Genomic DNA, 23815 nt, shown 5'->3' on the forward strand with positions numbered 1-23815 from the left:
TTTTCTTAGATATCTGTTTCAGTATTGTAAGTTTATGGAATTGTGGAAACCGTAGGATTGGATAAACACATTGTCCAGAAAGCTGATACCTCTTGTTTAAAAAAAAAAAAAAAAAATTTAAGATTTTATTTTTAAGTAATCTCTACACCCAACGTGGGGCTCAAACTCACTACCCTGAGTTCAAGAGTCAGATGCTCTACTGACTGAGCCAGCCAGACACCCCAAGGCTGATACCTCTTATTCTTTTTCCAAAACTTGGATATCTCCCTCCCTATGCTCCTCTACCCATCTTTCTAAGGAGAGATAGTATGGTGTATCATAGTGGTTCAGTGCTAGAACTTTGGTATCAGACTGCTTGGGTTGTTCACATACTGGTCTTTAACACTGACTAATTGAGTGATTTTAGGAAAATCGACCTCTCAGAGCCTTAGTTCATGTATAATTATACTCTCTCATAAGATTTGAGGATAAATGAAAGCACCTTGAGTAGTTACTGGCACATAGAAAGTATTTTGTAGGATGATCCTAAAATTTGCAGCCCAAACCAGGACATTTCTTGAGAGTAAAAGGGAGAGTTTTAATAATTATGCCAGGACAATAGGCTTAAGTTGCAACAGTCTCCAGCAAACCAGATGTCGTACTATCAAAAAGTAGGCTGATGTCAAAATGTAATACTTAAATAGAGGAAATTGCATGAAAGACTCAAAGTCATTAATTTCATTTTTTTTTAAGATTTTATTTATTTATTTGACAGAGAGTGAGAGCAGGAACACAAGCAGGGGGAGTGGGAGAAGGAGAAGCAGGCTCCCCGCGGAGCAGCGAGCCCAATGTGGGGCTCCATCCCAGGACCCTGGGATCATGACCTGAGCCAAAGGCAGCTGCTTAACGAGTGAGCCACCCAGGCGCCCCTAATTTCAATTTTATAAGGTAGTAGTATGCTGACTAAGATTCTCCTGAAGTATATGGTTACTTGCAAGTAATTAGCCTCAGAACAGTCAACTTTGGATTTTTTTATGCTTTTTTTTTTTTTGGTAACTATTTTTCTTTTTTCTTTTTTTTAAATTGAGAGTGAGAGAAGCAGAGGAGGGGCAGAGGGAGAGGGAGAGAGACAATAAGCAGGCTCCACACCAGGTACGGAGCCCAACGCAGGGCATGATCTCACAACCCTGAGATCATGACCTGAGCTGAAATCAAGAGTCAGCCACTTAACCGACTAAACCACCCAGGTGCCCCTTTAGCTTTCCTTTTGACTTTAAAACTTGTAAACTCTCAGATACTGCATTTTGCTATTAACACTATCCTTTACTTATACCAGCTTCTCTTAATGCTTTTCATCTCCTGTGGACTTGGAAAGCCAGTTTATTTGAATTGTGTGTAAGAAAGTGAATAGGCTGATTGTGGGCTTGAGAGCAAAATGCCTGAGTGTATGAACCTTCTAACATTTCTTTTGGCTGTTTAAAGAACTTTGATGTACTTTCTGGGTTTTTGGTATATATATATTTTTTTGTTTGTTTAAAGATTTTATTTATTTATTTATTTGACAGTGAGAGAGACAGTAAGAGAGGGAAATACAAGCAGGGGGAGTGGGAGAGGGAGAAGCAGGCTTCCCCCTGAGCAGGGAGCCCGATGTGGGGCTCCATCTCAGGACCCTGGGATCACGACCTGAGCCGAAGGCAGACGCTTAACGACTGAGCCACCCAGACGCCCCTGGTTTTTGGTATTTTAATAAGTATGTAAGATAACCGAGCTGTAGATAAAAGAGGCATGGCATCACTGTATCCCTGTGAGGTGTCAAAAATTCATTAATATTTTTTTAAAGACATTTATTTATTTGAGAGCATGAGTGGGAGGGGCAGAGGGAAAGAGAGAGAGAGAGAGAATCCCAAGCAGACTCCGCTGAGCAGAGCCCGATGCAGGACTCAATCTCACAACCCTGAGATCATGACCAAGAGTTAGAAGCTTAATGGACTGCACCACCAGGCGCCCCTGTCATTAATATTTTAAAAGGTCATTTTTGTCTTTGACAATACTTGTTTCATTAAAGGCACACAAATGAATTTGTTCCCGTTAAGAGAAAAGGTTTATTCTGGGATTATTGAAACAATGGAATATGAGAACAGGCACTTGATAAGCAAAGTAATCTTTAAAAAATGTAAATGCCAGTTGATTTTTTTTAGCTTATTAGGTTTTTCTTACATGTTCCCTAGATGTGTTCACTTGGAAGTAGCTTTGATTACTCTTCATCTAGATATATAAAAACTTCCATTTACTCTTGAGTTCTGACAGCTAATTTGATTATGTGTACACAGTGGTTTAGTAGTTTATTTGGCATAACATGAAAGTTTAGAACAGATAACATGAAAATTTGGAACAGATTTTTGTTCAAATGTATAATTTTTATTTATTTTTTGTTTAAAGATTTTATTTATTTGACAGAGAGAGACAGTGAGAGGGAACACAAGCAGGGGGAGTGGGAGAGGGAGAAGCAGGCTTCCTGCTGAGCAGGGAGCCTGATGTGGGGCTCCATCCCAGGACCCTGGGATCATGACCTGAGCTGAAGGCAGATGCTTAACGACTGAGCCACCCAGGTGCCCCTCAAATGTATAATTTTCTAACATGAAAAAGCACTTAATGGTACTATCTTCTTGTACTTTTTCCTCATTCTATATATTCTTAATAGTGGAATTTCAAATATTTCCTTTGGGAAGTTGATAGTTACTGAGTGAATCACAAAATTCCTGGGCATATGTCCCATAGTTTCTATGTATTTCTGTGAGCTGATGAGGCCTTTTTTTATTAGCAGCAAACTAAATCACCAGATAAAAAAGTCAGTTCCCAAATTGGCATAATTAGTTTTATCAAAGGTAAAAATGGCAATAGAGTACTTTGTTCTAGAGATCATAAAACTTTGCTATACTGTACAAGGAATAAGATATGAAAGAGTTGTAGACTTCATGAAATAAGTGTAAAAGTATTTTATGTGAAGATTAATGTGTAAACCTTTTGTGTATAAAAAAAGCTATGGATCAGGGATGCCTGGCTGACTCAGTTGGTGGAGTGTGTAACTTGATCTTGGGGTTGTAGGTTCAAGCCCCACACTGATGTAGAAATTACTTAAAAATAAAATCTTAAAAAAAAAAACAAACCCAAAACTGTGGGGCACCCGTGGCTCAATTGGTTAAGCGTCTGACTCTTGATTTCAGCTCAGGTCATGGTCTCAGGGTTGTTAGATCACCTGGTGTTGGGCTCCGTGCTGGATGGAGAGTCTGCTTGAGATTCTCTCCCTCTGCCCCTCCCCTGTGTGCTCTCTCTCTAAAATAAATAAATCTTTTTAAAAAAATAATAAAAAATAAAGCTATGGATCAAAGAACTAGAAAGATAGAGTGACAATCCCTTTACTCATTACTGCTTATTGATAATTGTTTTATGAACAGATGCATAGTTTCTTTATAGTTTCCATTTCAAAAAGTCATTTACATGAGGGGGATGGGGAACTAACAAAACTTGGTGTTAGTAATTTTCCTAATTTGCAATATATTTAGGTTTTAGAATGTATCTGGGTTTTTCAGGCCTTGGTTTTAAAAGCAAAATTGTTGATTTACAGTTTTTAATACTATTGCATATTGAGTCATGTATACATTTTGAATAATTGCTGCATTAGAATTAAATTTGGTATGAGGTTGATTTAGCAGTATTTACCTCCTAATTTTGGCTTTGTTTTTATCTACCTGCTAAAGAAAAATGCCTTGTAGTTATCACTGAATAGCAATTTTTAATAAATACCAGGTGATTGAATTAGATAGATAATCTTGTGTCCTGGCTATAGAAAAAAGTTTTGGGATTAGTTGAAGTGTCATTCAGTGTGATTGCCACTGCAAAAAAAGATTTTCTTTTCTGAGCTGGATATTTTATTTCATTCAGATTTTCTCTTGGCAATATGTAAAATAATGAATAGAATTCTAAAAAACGAGCCTTCGGTAAAACAGAAACTCTAATGACATTCTCATAGAAAAACCCTAAAAAATGGGCTAGGCTAACATAAGTTGACACTTTTCTGCATAACTTTTTTAAATGATTATATTTTTATTTCAAAAATAATGTGTTTAGTGTGGAATCTGCGAAATACAGAAAAGAGCAAAGTTAAATCGAGCAAATTTTAAATATTGCAGATAAAATTATTTGTTAAGCTATTATGACTAATACGGAGATATCTGTAGCTAAAACTAGTTTTTAAGTCATTTGTGTGTGCTGCTAAAAGGGAAGACTTTATCTTTCAATATTGTTTGTGTAAATTCCTTAGTATTTTTTACCCCAGAAAGAGAACTTTGTTGTGTCTGTAGTCACAGAGGAGCAGATTTGGATCTAGAAAATTATGCATCCCACCTACCTGAATGCTTGCTGTATGACTTGGTGCAGTCTACCGTAAATACTTGAAGCCACAGAATTTCCCTGTATTTTTTATGCCATTTAGTTTGGTTTCATTGGGACTTGATTATAGGCACCCCTTACATAACTTTCATATAGTTTCCAATATATCAGGACTCTACTTTTCTCCTGGTATGTGTATGATAAGGGTGAATAAATACTAGTTCCTAGTACACAGTGTAAATAAACCATCCTTTACTTTGTATTCTGCTAAAAGACTTAAGATAAAACATAATGTATGTATTTTGCACTAAGCCAGAAGCTATCTATATTTAAGCATTTGTGTTCTGTGTGCTATTCCAAGAAGGTCTGGTAATCCTTGTGATTAAAGAACCGTAAGATTTATGTTTGCTGTGGAGAAACATGATCATCCTGGCCACTATGAATCATTCTGGAAACATCCCATCTCTGTTTCCCAATTACTCAGATCATTAGATCAAATTTAGTTCAATTCAACAAACATGAAGCGCCTTTCACGGTCTCAGAAAGTCTACGGTGATACAGGAAAGGCAAGCATTTAAACAATTACAATGCCATGTGGTAAGTATGATGATATGTTACAAGACATAGAAGAGGGATGATTAACATTGAAGTTGGATGGGCTTCAAGAAGGCTTTATAGAAGTAATGTGTGAGCTGGGTTGTGAAGTGTGATGGAGTTGACCAGAACTCAGTGTGAGAGGATTGCTCTGGGGAAAGGAAAAACCTTGCAGAGGCCCTGCAAATAGTTCCTCACGGCTGCTTAGTTTAGCCTGAAGCCCTGTGATGAGAGAAGTCCAGGAGAGGTGAGTGTGAGCCTTATCATTGAGGGCCATGGATACCGTGCTAACGAACATGAAACCTGTGCCTGATAAGGAGCCAGTGCAGGGTTTTAAGCAGAGGAGTGTCATGATCTTTCTGAAACCCAAGTCTGATCGTTTTATGACCATGTTGAGAATGTATGGGAGGGTGAGGAAATTGGAGGCTGTTAGGAGGCCTGAATTAAGGTAGTGGCAAATGCACTTGGAATGAGTGTATTTAAGAGGTATGTAGAAATGACAGGACTTGATTGATTTCCAAATTAAAGGTTAATTAATGGTTAAAAAAATTAACCACTATTTGGAAATTGTTAGCTATATTTTTAGTATTATTGACATTTAAGATCATTTAAACATCAGATTGGCTCAGAAGAGACTTAATAAGAAATTTGTAAATGTGGAAGGAAAAAATATTAACACCTTTTTAATGAAAGTAGCATTTTGAAATAAACCATTGGTTAAAAAGTCAGAGTTCTACTTGAATTTAGATTTACAAACCTGATTTGCAGTAATGTTCATAAAACAATGGTTTCAATAGATAAGAAAAAATTAAAACTACCATAGGTATAAATAACATCTTTGAAGTAGAATTTATCTTACAGTTTTAAAAATCATGGCTGAATTCCTGGATCAAAAAGAATTTAGCAATATTCATATAATCTAGTCATTAGAGAAAGCCTGTCCCACTCTGCTGGTGATAGAAAATGGAATTTTCAGATTATCTGAAAGATCACTTTTTATTAAGGAAGATTTTTAATTCTTACTAGTAAATAAAAGCTATTTATAAACATATATCTTAATTCCTTTCACAAAATATTATCCAGAACCAAAGATTCCTCTTTTTTCAGCACCTGGTAATAAACATTGCTTAACCATATTGGTTTTTATTTTTGCTTTTATGGTAAATAAGTTCACTTTTGTGAAAGGCCTTATACACATCAGGAAACATTTATTGAATGTCTATTTGTAGAACACTGTTCTCGCCATCCTGAGAAATAAACTTCTCAAGGGCACTTTTATAATCCAGTTGGCAAGACAAAATAGACCTGTGAACTAATAAGTATTCAGTGATAAACAATTGAATAAGCATTGAGGGAATACAGGAAAAAAGAATTGAAAGAGAAAAAATTTCATAGAAGTGTGCTTTAAATAGCATTTAGAGAAGAATGTTTTTTTAAAAAATCAAGACATTTTCCCCTCAAATACAGAATTATTTGAAATGAGATTCCAACAGCTTCTTTCTTCACTGAATATCTCTTTAAAATAACAAAAAGGGCCTTTTTATCACCACTTCCATTACATCCTTTTGGAGAAGGATTAGGGCCAAAGTAGAGAACTTACTCTGGGAGTTATGTGTTCCATGTGGGTAATTCTCACAGAACCCTGAGTTTCTACAGGGGTTCTTAGCCTCTTCTTGCACCATGGATCCCTACTTAGGATGTTTTAAAATTTATATATACGTATGTATTTATATATATAAAATATACCCATCAAAAATGATACCTTAATATATATGCTTCTTTATTAACACATTATATAAGTGTGTAGTGGCAATATAATAACTACCATAATATGTAGTGATGAATGTAAATGATACTTTGAGATCTGCGATAACATAATATGACTTGAATGTGTGATTTCTATTGGTGACGAACCTATAAGTACTGCTGATAGTTCTGTGGTTTATGGTCTATATTCATAATTTTTTTTTTGGTCTATATTCATAGTTTAAGGAAGTAATAGATTTCAAGTAGTGGTTAGTTAAAATAAAGATGTAATTTTTCAGGGCACCTGGGTGGCTCAGTAGTTAAGTGTCCGCCTTTGGCTCAGGTCATGATCCCAGGGTCCTGAGATTGAGCCCCCTGGGCTGGCTCCCTGCTCAGTGGGGAATCTGCTTCTCACTCTCCCTCTGCCCCTCCCCTCTGCTCGTGCTCTCTCTCACGCACTCTCTCTTTTTCTCAAATAAAATCTTTTTTTAAAAAAAGATGTAATTTTTCATAGATCCCCTGAATTCTTTCCATGGATCCCTTGGGCATCCAAAGACCCCAAGTTAAAAAACCCTATGGTAGGGGTTCCTGGCTGGCTCAGTCAGTAGAACATATGACTCGATCTCAGGGTTGTGAGCTCAAGCCCCATGTTGGGCATGTAACCTACTTTAAAAAAAAAGAGAAAGAAAAGATACCCTGTGGTTTAGCTATTACCTGAGAGCCCCAAGAAGTAAAGGTCTAAATGAATAGGGCTCACATCCATTTCAGAGAAACTTTTATTTTGTTTTGTATATTATAGTTTCCTATATGATTTCATTTGGAATAAAAATGGTTTCTGGGGCTTAAGTAATACATAATTTTTGAAAATAATTGTAAAAGAAAAAAGATTCTCTGTTTATCTTGCTTTTTTAACTTAAACTGATTTCTTTTGTAAATATTCTAAGCACATTAGTGTACCACCAAGTTTATAACCCTGGAAATAGAGATTTAGAAGTCAACAGTGTATAGTCGAAACCATGGAACATCAGTAAGATTGCCCAGCAGTAATCTGTGTGAGTGTAACTTGAGAAGAGAAACAGGCCAACGAGTAGGCAGAAGAGAAGCTTGGACAGAAAGGAGGAGTTGTCGGCAAGGTGGGAGAACACAACTTCCGTAATGTTACAGAAACAAAGGATGTCAAATGCTGGAGATGTCACATACCATGAGGACATAAAAGAATCCACCAAACTTGGCCATAAGGAGGTCAGTGACATTTCCTGTGGCATTTTCAGCATGGTGGGGAGGGCTGATGCCAGTTTGAAATGGCTTGAAGAGTGAACATGTGATGAAGTGGAAACAGTATGGTATAGACCAGTGCTTTTCGAATGTCTGTGGTGAAGCACAGTATCTATAATTTCTAATCTGACAGCAGTCCTGCTGTGCGTGACTAGTATGTCGCTTGCACCAGGTGCAAGGTACCCTGAGAGTTGGATGACAACCTAACTGGTCTACACTCTGTTCAACAAGACAAGTACACTGATGACAGGCTTGGAGGTCATGGCCATGTCAAATTCCTATAAAAGTTTCTAAATGTTCATTCTTAATTCTGTACAGAAGTAGAGGTATAGATTATTTTTTTTATACATTTTATTTGAGAGAGTGTGTACAAGCGGGGGGGAGGGGCAGAGAGTGAGGGAGAGGGAGAACCAGACTCCTTGCTGAGCAGGGACCCCCCCCCGCCCCCCCCCCCCACGGCTGGATCCCAGGACCCCAGGATTGTGACCTGAGCTGAAGGCAAATGCTTAACCACCTGAACCACCCAGGGCACCCCTACATTATTCTTTCAAAAAGTTATCTGTCAAGGAAGAAAAAGACTAGTCAGTACTCTGTGGAGCCTTACAGAGTTGGGAGAAAGGTTTCTACCCATATTATTTCTTGCAACTTTCTCCTCTGAATATTTCCTGATGTTCTTCATGCTTCACATTCTTTTAGCCCCTAATTTGGATCTCCAGCCCCTAAAATAGTTCCTGGTATATAGAAAGCATTTAAATTAAAAGGTTGTTGAACAAGAGAATGAACTTTCATGTCAACTGTGGAGGATCCAAGCAGTCCTGTGCTTCCGCATTTTACAGTAGTATATCCTGCCTCATTTAATCTCTGGATATTTATTTTGCCTGTAGTCAGGGAATTATCAGGGAGGCTAATAATCTTCATGGTCTTTGAGTGCATTAAAACGTTATGTCATCTTTAAAGATGACGTCACTGACTTTTACTTAGTAGAACCTGTGTTTTGAGAGTCTTCCCTCCCCCTCAAAATTGGTATTGGATTTCCTTCTTGCATTGCGTTCCCTTCCCTCTTTAAGGGCATACATTAACAGAAGATGACAGGTTTAGGACCATACCATGGCCACAGAGGAAAGAGAACTAAGTTGACCTGCACAGAGCTCAAACCCGAAGATAATATTTTGCATAAAAAAGCTCTGGTCTTTTATAAATCCCTTCACTTTCCTTTTTCTCTAATTGGATGGATTTTCAACGATCCCTCTTATTTTTTCATCTAAAGCCTTGCCCCTAGTCCCCACAGTGGAACTCAAATCTGTACCTGGGAAAATGAGAATTCTAATACAAAATGTGGGCAAGATGATTAGGAGCCAAAGAAAAGCAGACAATTTCATTCATTCATACAGAAGACGTTTACTACATGCTTAGTATGTGCCAGACACAGCCCTGAGTACCACGTATGCAGTTGCCATCCAGGAAGGTGTAGAACTAAGGTCTAGTTGGCTGTAGCAGGCTAGACTTCTTTTTAAATACTCAGCTAGACTGGTTTCCTATGGTAGCTGGAAGGCTTTTCGCAGTGTGTACTACTTAAATACAATTCTAGTACATTCTACACTAGATTGTTAATCAGGCATTGTTTAACAAATATAAGGAAGAAGCAAGAAAATCCCAGCTGTGTACATGTGTATGGTTTTGGGAGAGGGGAGTAAAGAGGGAGGTGATTAAATGGGAACTGTCAGTACTTTTGGAAATATGTGGTAGTTCAATTTATAGCTTAGTAAGAGTTATTAGGACTTTTTGTCCAGTTCTGGGATGAGGAATACCTTAACTCTTTAGTTGTAAATCTTACTCTCCATCCGGCCCTTAGCATGAAGTGCACAATCTGTAGGAAAGTATATTGCCAGTATTAGAGCCAGTGACTGTTAAAGTGTGTGGCTCGCATGTATTTGTTCATCTTTTTGTTCATTCACTCACTCGTTCAAAAACAATTAAATGGGGGTGCCTGGGTGGCTCAGTCATTAAGCGTCTGCCTCCAGCTGAGGTCCTGATCCCAGGGTCATGGGATCGATTCCCACATCCGGCTTCCTGCTCAGTGGGAAAGGGGAAGCCTGCTTCTCCTTCTCCCACTCCCCCTGCTTGTGTTCCCTCTCTTGCTGTGTCTCTGTCAAATAAATAAAAAGAAACCTAAAAAAAAACCCCAGCAATTGAGTGAACACATTCTATGTTTAGCATCCTTTACTGCCCTACAGGAGCTGGGCTCAGAAGAGAAGAGAAGAAATATATGTAAATAGCCATAACACAAGGTGGGAAGTGTTCTGTGCTGGACCTAGAAAATACATGATTAATTCCACTAATCTTGCTGTAAAAATTAGCCCAGGGCCATTCAGATATACCACATGGATAGAGGGGAAGTCTGCTTGTTTTGCACACTGACAAATTGTCATCTTATTGATCCACTTTATGTCAGAGGATTGAGCTAGAGCAGTTTGGGGAATAGTAAATAAATAATACCACTTTGGCATAAAAAGCTATGTCAAAATTGGACTTTTTTAGCATATTAATTTCTCACATGCAGTTACATAATTCTTTTTTTTTTAAGATTTTATTTATTTATTTTAAAGATTTTTATTTGACAGAGACAGCGAGAGAGGGAACTCAAGCTAGGGGGAGTGGGAAAAGATTTTATTTATTTATTTGAGAAAGAGAGAGCACGAGCCAGGGGAGGGGCAAGCAGATACCCTGCTCAGTGGGGAGCTTGATCACAGGACCCTGAGATCATGACCTACGCCTAAGGCACTGAGCCACCCAGGCACCCTCTTGCCACACTTTACATACTTGGTTGTCAAGGGACATTTCTATCACTGCAGAAAGTTCTGACAGTGCTATGCATGAATCTGACAGGTGGGGGAATTCTGTACTTCACAAATCAGAAACACAACAGCAGTAGAGCCAAAAGGTCTCACATTTATTACCGAACAAACCTACTGGTACAGAGGCATAGTCACAGAGAAAAATCATTTCAATGATAAGACAAGTCTATGGCCAGGTAGGAAGGATGTTTACAGAATGAGAGAACACATGATCTTCACGCAGCTTAATTAAAGACGTGTGCCAGTTAAGTGTGTCATCTCATGATGTGTGACGCCTTATAGACCCAGCTTGGTTCTTCTCCAGTGCCTCCTCTTGGAGTTGTACCTGATTTTATTACCGGTTTTCATCCGAATCCACTGGGGAATGGGACGATTCTGCTTTTGTTTCTTGGCCAGGAATCGCTTGATTCTGAAAGTCTTGTGAAAAGACATGGCGAGAAGCAGTCAGCTACGCAGAGCAGGATGGCGGCGAAAAAGAGAAAGCTAGTTACATAATTCTTAAAGCATCTTCTATAAATGCATATTAAAACACAAAAGATACATCTACTCTAGCAGGCAAAATTACATGGTGGAAAAGCCTGGCTTTTACAGTCATGTGTCATCAGAATATCTGCTCCTTTATTAGGTGCATGACCTTGGGCAAAGTATGAACTTTTGTGGGCCTCAGAGTCCTCATCTGAAAAATGGGAATACTACCAAACTCTAAGATTGTTGGATAATCCATCATCATCATCATCATCATAATAGCTAACATTTATTGAGAATTTACTATGGGCACTTCACATGGATTATCTCACAGATTATTCCTCCAAACAAGGCTAGTAGTGATGCTATTACTCCTCTGTTTAGTTTAGAAACTGTAGCCTAGAGCTTAAATAACTTGTCCAAGGTAAAATGACAAAGTGATAGAGAGGATCCAAACCCAGGCAGTCTTGATCTGTTATCCTTTTTTTATTTTATTTTATTTTTTTTTTTAAAGATTTTATTTATTTATTTGAGAGAGAGAATGAGAGACAGAGAGCATGAGAGGGAGGAGGGTGAGAAGGAGAAGCAGACTCTCTGCTGAGCAGGGAGCCCGATGTGGGACTCGATCCCGGGACTCCAGGATCATGACCTGAGCCGAAGGCAGTCGCTTAACCAACTGAGCCACCCAGGCGCCCTGTTATCCTTTTTTTAAAACAGCTTTGTTGAGATATAATCCATGTCATACAATTTACCCATTTAAAGTGTACAATTCATTGGTTTTTTTAGTATAGTCACAGTTATGTAACCATCACCACAATCTAATTTTAGAACATTCTTATCCCCCATGCCCCACAAAAGAAGCCCCATACCCATTAACTATCACTCCACCTCAACCTCCTACTTTCAGCCCTAGGCAGCCACTAATCTGCTTTCTGTTTCTAGAGATTTGTCTATTCTGGACATTTCATATAAATGGAATCATAAGATGTGTGTTTTTTGTGATTGGTTTCTTAGCAGAATTCTTTCAAAGTTTATCCATGTCATTGCATGTATCAGAACTTCATTCCTATTTATGGCCAAATAAAATAATATTCCATTGTATGGATATACCACTTTGGTTTATTTGTTCATCTGTTGATGGGCTCTTGAGTTGTTTCCACTTTTTGGCTCTCATAAATAACATTTGTGTACAAGTTTTCTTGTGTACAGATGTAAGTTTTCTTTTTTTTTTTTAAAGATTTTATTTATTTATTTATTTGAGAGAGAGAGGGCACATGAGAGGGGGGAGGGTCAGAGGGAGAAGCAGACTCCCTGCCGAGCAGGGAGCCTGATGCGGGACTCGATCCAGGGACTCCAGGATCATGACCTGAGCCGAAGGCAGTCGCTTAACCAACTGAGCCACCCAGGCGCCCCAGATGTAAGTTTTCATTTCTTGGCTATATATTTAGTAGTTACATGCTAGGTCATATGATAACTACATTTAAGTATTTAGGAAATTTTTTTTTAATTGTGAAAAAAATGTTTTAAGATTTTTTTTTTCAGTAATTTCTACGCCCAACGTGGGGCTTGAACTCACAACCCTGAGATCAAGAGTCACATACTCCATTGACTAAGCCAGCCAGGTGCCCCGTAATTGTGAAAAAATGTTAAAGTTGAATAATAATACAGAGTACCTGTATACCCTCCATTTGGATTCCGTAATTGTTAACATTTTGCCAGTTTTATATCCCTGCTTCCCCCCACACATCCCTGCTTCTCCCTTTCTCTCTCCCGATCTCTCTCTGTCTCTGATTTCATTTTTTAGAGCCAGCCCTCTTTACTATTTCATATCCATCCCCAAATAAGTGAGTGAACATAGGTGAAATAGTATAATGCCTGGCCAATAATAGCTACTCAATAAATGTAAATTCCCTCCTTTCCTCTTTTCCCCAATACTTAGAAATGTTATGTAGGATCCGGGCTGCAAGCTCTACATCGAGATAAGAGAAGTGAGATCTAAATAAAGACTTGTGAAACTTACTTTCCACAGTATTTCTGGACCAAGGTGTGGAACTAGGTAGGTGGCCATCCAAACTATAGTGATCTAGCTGTCCAATTTCTGGTTGATTTCATTAGGATGATAATTAGATAAAGCAGCAAGATAAATTCTACGAATAGTTACATTAATAGAAAACAAAATAGACAAAATCCAAACTATCGCACCTGCTTCGTTTTTTTTTTTTTAAGGTAGCAGGAAATTCAGCTCCTAGGATGCATAAACCTATTTTTTTTTTAAAGATTTTATTTATTTGACAGAGAGAGCGTACAAGCAGGGGAAGCAGCAGCCAGAGGGAGAGGGAGAAGCTCAGCAGGGAGCTGGATGTGGGGCTTGATCCCAGGGTCCTGGGATCATGACCTGAGCCAAAGGCAGACACTTAACCATTTGAGCCAACCAGGTACCCCAACATAAGCCTATTCTAAAGCAAGATAAGAAATCCCATTCACTAGTGCAGACTTTCATATCTCCACATTGCATGTGTGGACATGAAGAAGGAGCTGTGGAGGAGAACTGATCAAAGCTGAAGTTTTTACCAAGAATGCTAACCGGAAAGGTTCATTTCCTCCAGGACAGTGACATAGAACACATGAAAAGTAGGGCAGTACATGAGCTACTTATTATTGATTTATTTATAAGAATCAATCATAACATTGGATCCCTGGGGGCTCTAGAACAATCTTCATGGCAGTGAAATTCCCTTGCTTTCCAAGAAACTATTGGGCTTACTGGAATTTTTATGAATTCCAGACCTGCCATCCATAATTTCAGACATCAGACCCTTAGCAGCCACTTCTTTTTTTTTTTTAAGATTTTTATTTATTAGAGCGAGCACAAGCAGGAGGAGCAGCAGGCAGTGGGAGGGGGAGAAGCAGGCTCCCCACTGAGCAGGGAGCCGGATGTGGGACTTGATCCCAGGACCCCAGGATCATGACCTGAGCCAAAGGCAGATGCTTAATCAACTGAGCCATGCGGGCGCCCTAGCACCTACTTCTTATCCAGCTATATTCCTGGAGCAGAGGTTTTCTCCTCACTGCTGAGTTAAGTCCAGAGAGATTATGCCTACTCTTGGTCTTGTAGACACCCAGGTCTGCTGCTTCAATCCCGCTGGGCCTGACCCTGAGATTCTGAGCCCTGGCTGTGTATCAAAGAGAGACCATTATTACACCTAACAAATTAATGGTTTCTTAATATAATCTAATACCTGATATACAAATTTCCCTAATTGTCCCCAAAATGTCTTTTTACAGCTTGTATATTTGAACCACTGTTCAACAAAGTCCACATATTACATTTGGTTTTTGTTCTTTGTAAGCCTCCTGTAATCTAGAACAGTCTCCAACAACCTTTTTTTTTTCCTTTTTTTAATGACACTGACTTGAAGAAACTCAGTATGTCCTGTAAAATGTCCCACCTTCTGGATTTGTCTAATGGTTTCCTGTGATGTCATTTCCCTTGATTCCCTATTCCCTGCATTTCCTGTAAGCTGGCAGTTAGATCTAAAAGGTTGGTTAGACTCAGGCTAAACATTCTTTTTTTTAGTAAAGATTTTTTTTATTATTCATTTGAGAGAGAGAGAGAGTGCACAAGCAGGGGGAGAGGCAGAGGGAGAGAGAGAAGCCGACTCCCCACTAGGCTGGGAGCCCGACATGGGGCTCGACATGGGTCTTGATCCCAGGACCTGGAGATCATGACCCTAGCTGAAGGCAGAGGCTTAACCATCTGAGCCACACAGGCTAAAGATTTTTGATAGGAATATTTCCTGGGTGATTCTGTGTCCTTCTTACTGCATCACATCAGGTGCACACATTATCGGGTTGTCCCACTGATAGTTCATGATTGATCAGTGTGGTCAGATGATCACAGTCCGATCCTCCCATTACACAGTTGTGTTTTCCCCTAGGACCAGTAAACTAATCTATGGGATGATACTTTGGTTCTTCTAGTAACTGCCGCCATGTGCCATGCTGAGTCCTGGAAGATTAAAGGGAAAACAAAAGAAAGGATTATCCTTGCCTTTCTGGTTTGAATCAATGGATTGAAACAAAATATGTTGTCTGATCACAATGGAGTGAAATTAGAAATTAATGACAAATAAGGAAATTCCCAAATATGTGGAAATTAAACTCCTAAATTTTAAATTAAACCAAGATTAAAAAAATTGGTTCTTTGCAAAAGAAGAAAAAGATTTCCTAACCCAGCTTCATGACGGTACTACCTCCCACAAACTTGCTTTTTTGTCCGTGTTCCTGACTGAAGTCTGTGCCTTTAGTTCTGCAAGTCAGAAGCCAGGCAGCACCCACACCTCCTTCTCCCTCACACTTCTTAACCAATCCATCACCAGTCCTCCAAATCTTACCTTCTAGATCTCTCAGATTTGTTCACCTCTTCTGTGCCCCTGACCCAGGCTGCTATCATCTCTCACCCAGGATTATTGTCAAGCTTTCTCACAAGCTTCCTCATGTTGCATCTCCCACATGTCCTCCATACAGTAAGCAAAGGAATCTTTCCCAACTCACAGTTCATCCTGTTTACAATCCTTCAGTCTCTTTACATTTTAGGATAAAGATCAAGATCTTCAATGAGGGGGGCCTGGGTGCTTTAGTCGGTTAGGTGGTTGACTCTTGATTTTGGCTCAGATTCTGATCTCAGGGTCGTGAGATGGAGCCCCATAGTGGGCTCCACGGTCAGTGGGGAGTCGGCTTGAGATTCTTCCCCTCTACTACCTCCCCTCCCGCCCCCATGCCCCTGCTTGCACTCACACATGCGTGTGCGCATGCATGCTCGCTCTCTCAAATAAATCAATCAATAAATCTTTAAAAAAAAAAAACCTTCAATGAGGCCTGTAGGCACCAACCTCCACCCTTTTGCTACCTCCCCCACCTGTCTAGCTCCCGTACCCTCTTGCTTTCCAGGCTACATCTGCTCCACCTGTGCTGACTGCTCCGCAAGTGCCCTGTGCTGCTTCCTGTTATGGGACCTTTGCGCTTACTGTTCCCACTGCCTAGAATGCTCTTGTCCAGCATCCTTGCTCATCCAGCTCCTACTTTTCACTCAGATCTCAAACCCATTATTACTTCCTTGGAGAGGTTTTCTGTAATCCCCCAGATGAAAGCAGACTCTCTGGTGGTACATGCTCTCAACAACATGTGCCTTTCCTTTTTATCACAGTATGTATTTACAGGGATTTTTGTGCTCAGTGGGTTAATGTGGATTAAATCTCCTTCACTGGATTGCTAACTCCCTAAAGGATGAGACCATGCCTCTTTTGCTCACCACTCTCTCTCTTATACCTAGCATAGTAGCTAGTACATACTAGGAGCTCAATATATATTTGACCATTCATAAGAATAGAACAAAATTATATGTAGAGGTTTACCACAATTTTATTTATGATAGAAGAAAAGGTATCAACATAAAGATTAAATGATAGGAAATTTACATAATGAAATGTGGCCATTAAAAATCATGTTTCTGAGTAATATTTAATGATATTGGAAAATACTTATTACATTATGTTAGATTAAAAAGACATGTTGGGAACGCCTGGGTGGCTCAGTTGTTAAGTGTCTGCCTTGGGAACCTGCTTCTCCCTCTCCCTCTGCCCCTCCCCCCACTCATTCTCACTCAAATAAAGTTCTTTTTTTTTTTAAGAATTTTATTTTTGTAAGAGAGAGAGAGAACGCAGGAGCTCCCGGAGTGGGAGGGAAGGAGAGGTAGACTCTCTGCTTAGCAGGGAGCCAGATGCGGGACTCCCATCCCAGGAGCCTGGGATCGTGACCTGAGCCCAAGGCAGACGCTTAACACACTGAGCCACCCAGGTGCCCCTCAAATAAATAAAATCTTAAAAAAAAAAAAAAAGACATGAACGTGGAGTAAGAGTCCTATTTATTGATATTTTTATTTTTTATTTTATTTTTTAAAAGATTTTTATTTATTTATTTGACAGAGAGACAGCAAGAGAGGGAACACAAGCAGGGCGAGTGGGAGAGGGAGAAGCAGGCTTCCCGAGGAGCAGGGAGCCTGATGTGGGGCTCGATCCCAGGACCCTGGGATCATGACCTGAGCCGAAGACAGGCAGACGCTTAACGACTGAGCCACCCACCTGCCCCTATTGATATTTTCAAAAGTAGAAGTATTCAGTATAGTTTCATTCCCTGCTTTTAAGTTAACATTGTATGAAAATATATATTGTATATATGCAAAAGATATATATGCAGAGAAGAAGGTTGAAAATAATGTTAATGGTGGCTTATTTCAGTAGACAGGATTTCAGGGAAATTGATTTCTTCAGACTTTCTGTATTTTCCAAATATTTTTCAATAAATACATACGTTTTTATAATTAGGCAGCTGTAATTAAGAACATGGACTCTGCTCTACCTCTGCCACCTAGACGTTGAGTGACCTGGGCAAGTTACTTAACTTCCCCTCAGAAGAATGCCTACCCACAAGGTTGTTGCAAGAAGCAAATGATATACTTATAATCACTTAGTACAATTTCTGCCACATCAATAAATAGCAGCTCTTGTTGTAGATTTTGATCTGATAATAAAATGTTAACTTAAAAAAAAACCAAAACTCTTTCCTTGGAAAAGAAAAAATGAAAAACAAGGGGTGCCTGGATGGGTCAGTTGGTTAAGCATCTGCCTTCGGCTCAAGTCATGATCCTGAGACCCTGGGATCGAGCCCCACATCGCGCTCCCTCTCCCTCTGCCTGCCACTCTCCCTGCTTGTGCTCTCTCTCTCTCTGTCAAATAAATAAAATCTTTTTTAAAAAAATGAAAAAACCCACATCTAGTTTCAATTATATTTTTAAAGAGAAAAGAATGAACATTGCAAAAGTGAAGGACTGCTGGACCTGGAGGATCAGCAGTAGGAAGCAAGGTCATTGAAATTCAGGAAATTAAGTCCTGAGTCACTTTCTGAAAAGCAAAAACAAAACCCTTCTGTTGCCAACTTAAAGAGAGGTGAGAAAGGCGGCTTGGAATGGATTCATGTACTGAAGTATGGCTGCTACAGCAGAGCCCCCCAGAGCCATTCACACCGTGCTCTCAAGCAGGAAAGAATTCAGCCAAACTGTTTGACTTGGCCAACGTCGTGGCCAGCTCTGGAAGCCAGATAACCCCCAACTCGATGGGTACAGATTTACACAACCTCCAGCTTCTCCATAGCAAATGGCAGTCTGGCTCCACCACCGGGTGGTTAAAATGTAAGTGCTCCAGAATTTGTGCCTCACGTTACAGTCAGAGCAGTGTGGAGTTAGAGAGACCAACTTTGTAACAAGGGTTAGGTTTTCTGGGTGGAAAGACCTGGTTTGAATCTCAGCTCCCACGCTTCCCCAGTTTTAGGACTTGGGGTAAAATGTAATCATTCATGAGCTGTGTTTTCTCCCCTGTGGCTGGGAATGATAATTCCTACCTCAGCAGGAGGCTGTGCAGAGGGAGGGAGGTGATGTGTGTGGAAGCTTAGGACAGAGCTTGACAACTGGCAGGAGCCATGTGTTAAGTTCCCACCTCCAGTGGTGACCCAGTGCGTGGGGCAGGACCAAGAGCACCATGCTTATATCTGAACACAGGGAGACATAAGGCCCAATTTCTTCACAGGGCACATGTCCAGCCAAAGGACTTGCTGCCAAGTGGTGGAGGCCTTCAGAGAGGGGATCGCCGCCAACCCCCGCCTTCAGGAAGCAACATTCCTACGCAGCCCTTCCACCCATTAGAACAGTTCAGACTGTTATTAGTTTTAAATAGACAATGATCACATCTGCTTTCTTGAATGATTATACCTCCAAAGTTTCTAAATATAAACTTAAACCGTGATAACCCTTACACACACACACACACACACACACACACACACACACAGTGCTTGAATCAGAAGAGTGATTTTCATTATCAGTCACAGCTTTTCCCCAACTTTTGACTTTGAAAAATTTCAAACATACAGAAGAGTTAAAAGGAGTACAATGAACACCATATGCCGTTCCGTTAGATTTATCAGTAGAATTTCGCTGCATTTGCTTTCTCTTGTTCTGTTTTTAATTTTTAACTTTTTGCTGAGCCATTTAAGAGTTAATTATAGACACTGTGATGCTTCATCGCCAAATACTTCAGTGTGTATTTTCTAAGAAGAAGGACATTCCTCCTACATAGCTGCAGAATGAGTATCTCCCTTGGGAAATTTAACATAAATGCACTAGTATTATCTAATATACAGTCCATGTTCAAATGTTCCCAGTTATCCCAATAATATCCTCCACAGGTTTACAAATAATCTAGACTTCAAAAAGCAAAACGGAAAAAAATCATACATTGCATTTAATTGTCATGTCTCATCCAGTTATTCTAAAGTTTAGCACTTCCCCCTTTGGTGCTAAAGCTGTTGTTTTCCTCTTAATTTTTATTTATATACTGGGCCTCATAACTAAATGTGGGCCCCAGCAATGTTTCATTTTCATTTCTGATCCCTATACTTTTTTAAAAAGGTGGCTTGTCCTGAAAATAATCCCACTATTTTTTAGTTCTTAGCTTTTTCAGTTCTTAGCCTGTTTACATGGAGTAACAAATGTTAATGGCATCTACACAATGACAGGTCTGCGGAGGGAAGGGATGGGGCATTCAGCTTGCGGCATATTCAAGTCAAAGTAATGACAGAACTTTCCAGTGACAAGCCCAATAGGTTGTGATTAGAGATGGGAACCTGATCCTCTTCCTAGGTAAGGTAAAGAAAGTCACTTACAGAGAAGTGCAAGGGGAAGCCACAGAATGGGTGACTTCCCCAGGAGAGGGACTATTCTTGAGGAGGCTAGTCTGAAATTGGGGAGAGGCAAAGCAGCAGGGTATGCTGAACACCCAGCAGAACCAGGGGACTGGGGTACAGAGGTAATGAGGGACAAACAACGAATCCCACCCCTGAGCTGCTTATGGTTTTTAATTCAAGGTGCAAATTAATTCTCAAGATCAGGCTGGGAGAGGGGCTGGGGGACTCAGAGCTTTGCCAGCTGGGGAGTCAGTTCAGGTAACCTCTGGAGGAACAGGGTGGAGGTTAGCCTAGAGGTGCAAAGCCTCAGATCTCCTGGGGCAAAACTCCGTTAGGTAAGAAAACCAAAAAAAGAACCAAGAATAATCATCAAGAAGGGAAGTTGCAGAGAAGACTGGGAAGGGACAAGCTGGGGGACAAAAGCCAATTCAGTTCGGATGGCCAGAGAACAAATGGAAAGAATTTGTGTCCTTGACAACATTGAGACACCAAATTAACCAACTCCGAAGCCGCCCCATCTCTGAACTTCTTGTTATGTAAAATAATACATTTCCGCACTGTTAAAAAACAAGAGGGGGCGCCTGGGTGGCTCAGTCGGTTAAGCGGCTGCTTTCGGCTCGGGTCATGATCCCAGGGTCCTGGAATCGAGCCCCGCATCGGGCTCCTTGCTCCGCGGGAAGCCTGCTTCTCCCTCTCCCACTCCCCCTGCTTGTGTTCCTGCTCTCGCTGTGCCTCTCTGTCAAATAAATAAATAAAATCTTTAAAAACAAAACAAAACAAAAAAAAAACGAGGTAATCTAAATTGATGGAGTAAGGAACTCCCCAAAAGAGCGTATTTACCAGAAAGTCTTAAGAACCAAGAGAATGAAGTAAAAATATCAAGTGAACAGAACGGAGTCACAATGACTGCAGCAAATCCTCTCGGCTTAGGAACTCCATCTTATACATATGATTACATTTGAAAGTTTATGAAGAACAAGTCTGTTAGGCAGTAATACAGTGATTTTTATTTTTTATTATTATTTTTTAAATTTCTATATTTAAGTAATATCTACAGCCAGTGTAGGGCTCAAACTCACAACCCCGAGATAAGAGTCCCATGCTCCACCGATTGAGCTAGCCAGGCACCCCTCAATTTTTTTTTTAAGATTTTATTTATTTCCTTGAGAGAGCGGGAGAGTACAAGCAGGGGGAGCTGCAGAGGGAGAGGGAGAAGTGGACTCCCCGCTGAGGAGGGAGCCCAGATGATGCTGGGCTTGATCCCAGGACGCTGAGATCATGACCTGAGCTGAAGGCAGACACGCTCAACCGACTGAGCCACCCAGGAGCCTCCCCTCAGTGATTTTTAAAGGACCAGAGAAAAAAGGCCAACAAAAGGAAAATCTGCTATATAGGCCCTCAGTTTCTTACGACAAAACATATGAATATATATACACATCTATGTATAAGTATACATAAATGTGTTTATTGTGAATACACCTACATAATGTGCATACACTCACATATGCCAGACACATCCATATACACACATATGTGCATATAATATACTATATATGTATATACGCACAAAATTTGCCCTGCACAGGAGGCACGGATGAATCCATAAGCAGTTCTGATGATTCAGGTGGTGACAGGGAAAACAGGGTACCCACTGCTGGAGGTGGAAAAGAAGTTTAAGGTGCTCTTGCCACCTAATGAGGGGATTTTTGCCAGAATAACTAGAATAAACAGAGCTTTCACAATGCTCCCGTTTTCAGAAGGTTTCAAAAGCAGCGGGAGTAACTGAGGGGAAGTGTCCCGCACTGTTCCCACTGTCGTGCTTCTCTGCGGGAAACTCTTCTCAGCAGATCCTGAATCATCAGGGGGAGATTACCGAGCCCTTTTCGTGTCCAAGAATTAACCCCAGAGTACTTCAATGTACTGGTACAGGTTTTACTTCAGAGTTGTTTACGGACCGTGAATGAATTTAACAGGCTCTAGTTACTGATGAATCACAGACCTGTACCCCTGAAACAAATAATACATTATATGTTAGTAATAATAATAATAAAGAAAACAGGCTCTAGTTTACAAATTCAACCGTAAAATTTTCAAACTTATTTCCTTCAACGTATTGTGAAGACAGCCTATTCTGGAGTTATGGAGAAGAAAGGGGGGATGTATATTTTCACCCCTCTCGCCCTCAGACGTTTAGATGAGACAGCCGTAGTTCATTTAGAGACTAGAAGCATTGACTAGCTCTTCCCTGTTCTTCAGACCCTCTAATCTCCAGGGGTGGTGCTGCTCGGGATTCGAACAGCTGAGCATTTCCAACATAGTATTCCCTACATGGTGTCAAATGACTGGGGATGAAGTTTTGGTGACTGGATGGTTTATTCACTTAGTCATCGTTGTTCCATCAGGGGAAACAATAAGAGGCTTTTGTTTGTGTTTCTGTGTGTAGGGTGTGAGGGATGAAGAGAAGAAAATAGCCATATAATGAAATCTTGGTCCTCTTTTTTTCCTCTCTCAAAAGAGGTCTTTATCTTCAAATTGCTATAAATATATCATAAAAAATACTGCACTGTGGTTCTTTCTACATTGTTTCTTCATATTTTCCTGGAAAAATTCTTTTTTTCCTTTTTTATTAAAAAAAAGTAATACACGAGTATGTTCTAATCGTAAAACATTCAAACATTACAAAAGCATACAGAGTGAAAAACAAAGGTCTCCCTTCATTGCCCTTGCCCAACCCTCCTCTCCCACCATTCAGCCCCTACAAAAAAGTTCTTTTTAAAAAAATAAAAAACCTCTATTACCACAGTTTGGGGCACTTTCATAACAACAGTTGGCATATTGTAAGCAACAGGCAAATTCCAAAATACAAGCAATCAGAAATCAGTGAACATGAACCTCACTGTGGAACACATTCCCAGAAAGTACCAGGACAAAAATCATGGCAGAGTGACTCAGTACAGACCAGGGAGCCCCCCCCCCCGCCCCCCTGAAAAACAGGCACATGGAGCCAGGAACATCTGGGTTTGCTTCTGGATGTCCTTGAACTAACTGGATATCCTTGAGCAACTTTTGTTTCCCCAGGTAGGCATGTCAGTAGGAGCATGAAATGAGATTGTGTGTAAGTGCCTGACGACTGCTAAGTTTTTGGCAAATATTAGTTTTCCTCCCACTTTCAGAGGAACTTTGCTGCATCTAGAGCACACATTGGTTTATTTCTGCTGAAGTTCTAGTTATGTCTCCATGTTTATGGGGAAAATCATAATTCTATTTGTACACTTTATAAAAGGTGAAAAAGAGCCTGCTTTGCTCTCCTGCCAAGCTGCTCAAAGCACGTTGGTGTTTTTATTTAGAGGCTAATGTAGAAATAGCTCTGCATTGCATTTGGGTTCAGGCAATGTATGTGGATTCAGACAAGAGCGTCCAGGATCAAGAAATCCTGATAATCATGAGTTTGTTATCTCTTGGAATCCTGTATCATTAACCGACTGATTCAAAGAAGTTGAATAATGGGGCAACAATGATGCAAGAACATTGGGTATTTTTAAATTATTCGTGTAATATTAACATGGCTATTTGGGAGTTCAGAAGTTTTGGTTTTTGTCACCAAGAAAACTACTCTACGATCACCCAAGAGGCAAGCTCATAATAAGGTGAAGAGATTACGGCTGCTGGACTGATCCACAAGGGTTTTCTGCAGTCTATGAAGCCTGGAGTGCCCT

General features: G+C 40.0%; 1 pseudogene; it reads right to left on the reverse strand.

Moving 5' to 3' along the window:
• Positions 1–11114: 11114 nt before the first annotated feature.
• LOC148163901 (large ribosomal subunit protein eL39 pseudogene) lies at positions 11115–11270 on the reverse strand (annotated as a pseudogene).
• Positions 11271–23815: the final 12545 nt, after the last annotated feature.

This window comes from Eumetopias jubatus, unplaced genomic scaffold (assembly GCF_037043125.1).
Source record: "Eumetopias jubatus isolate StellerSeaLion01/CBP00866 unplaced genomic scaffold, mEumJub1_p1.0 scaffold_7, whole genome shotgun sequence".
Classification (NCBI taxonomy): Eukaryota; Metazoa; Chordata; class Mammalia; order Carnivora; family Otariidae; genus Eumetopias; species Eumetopias jubatus.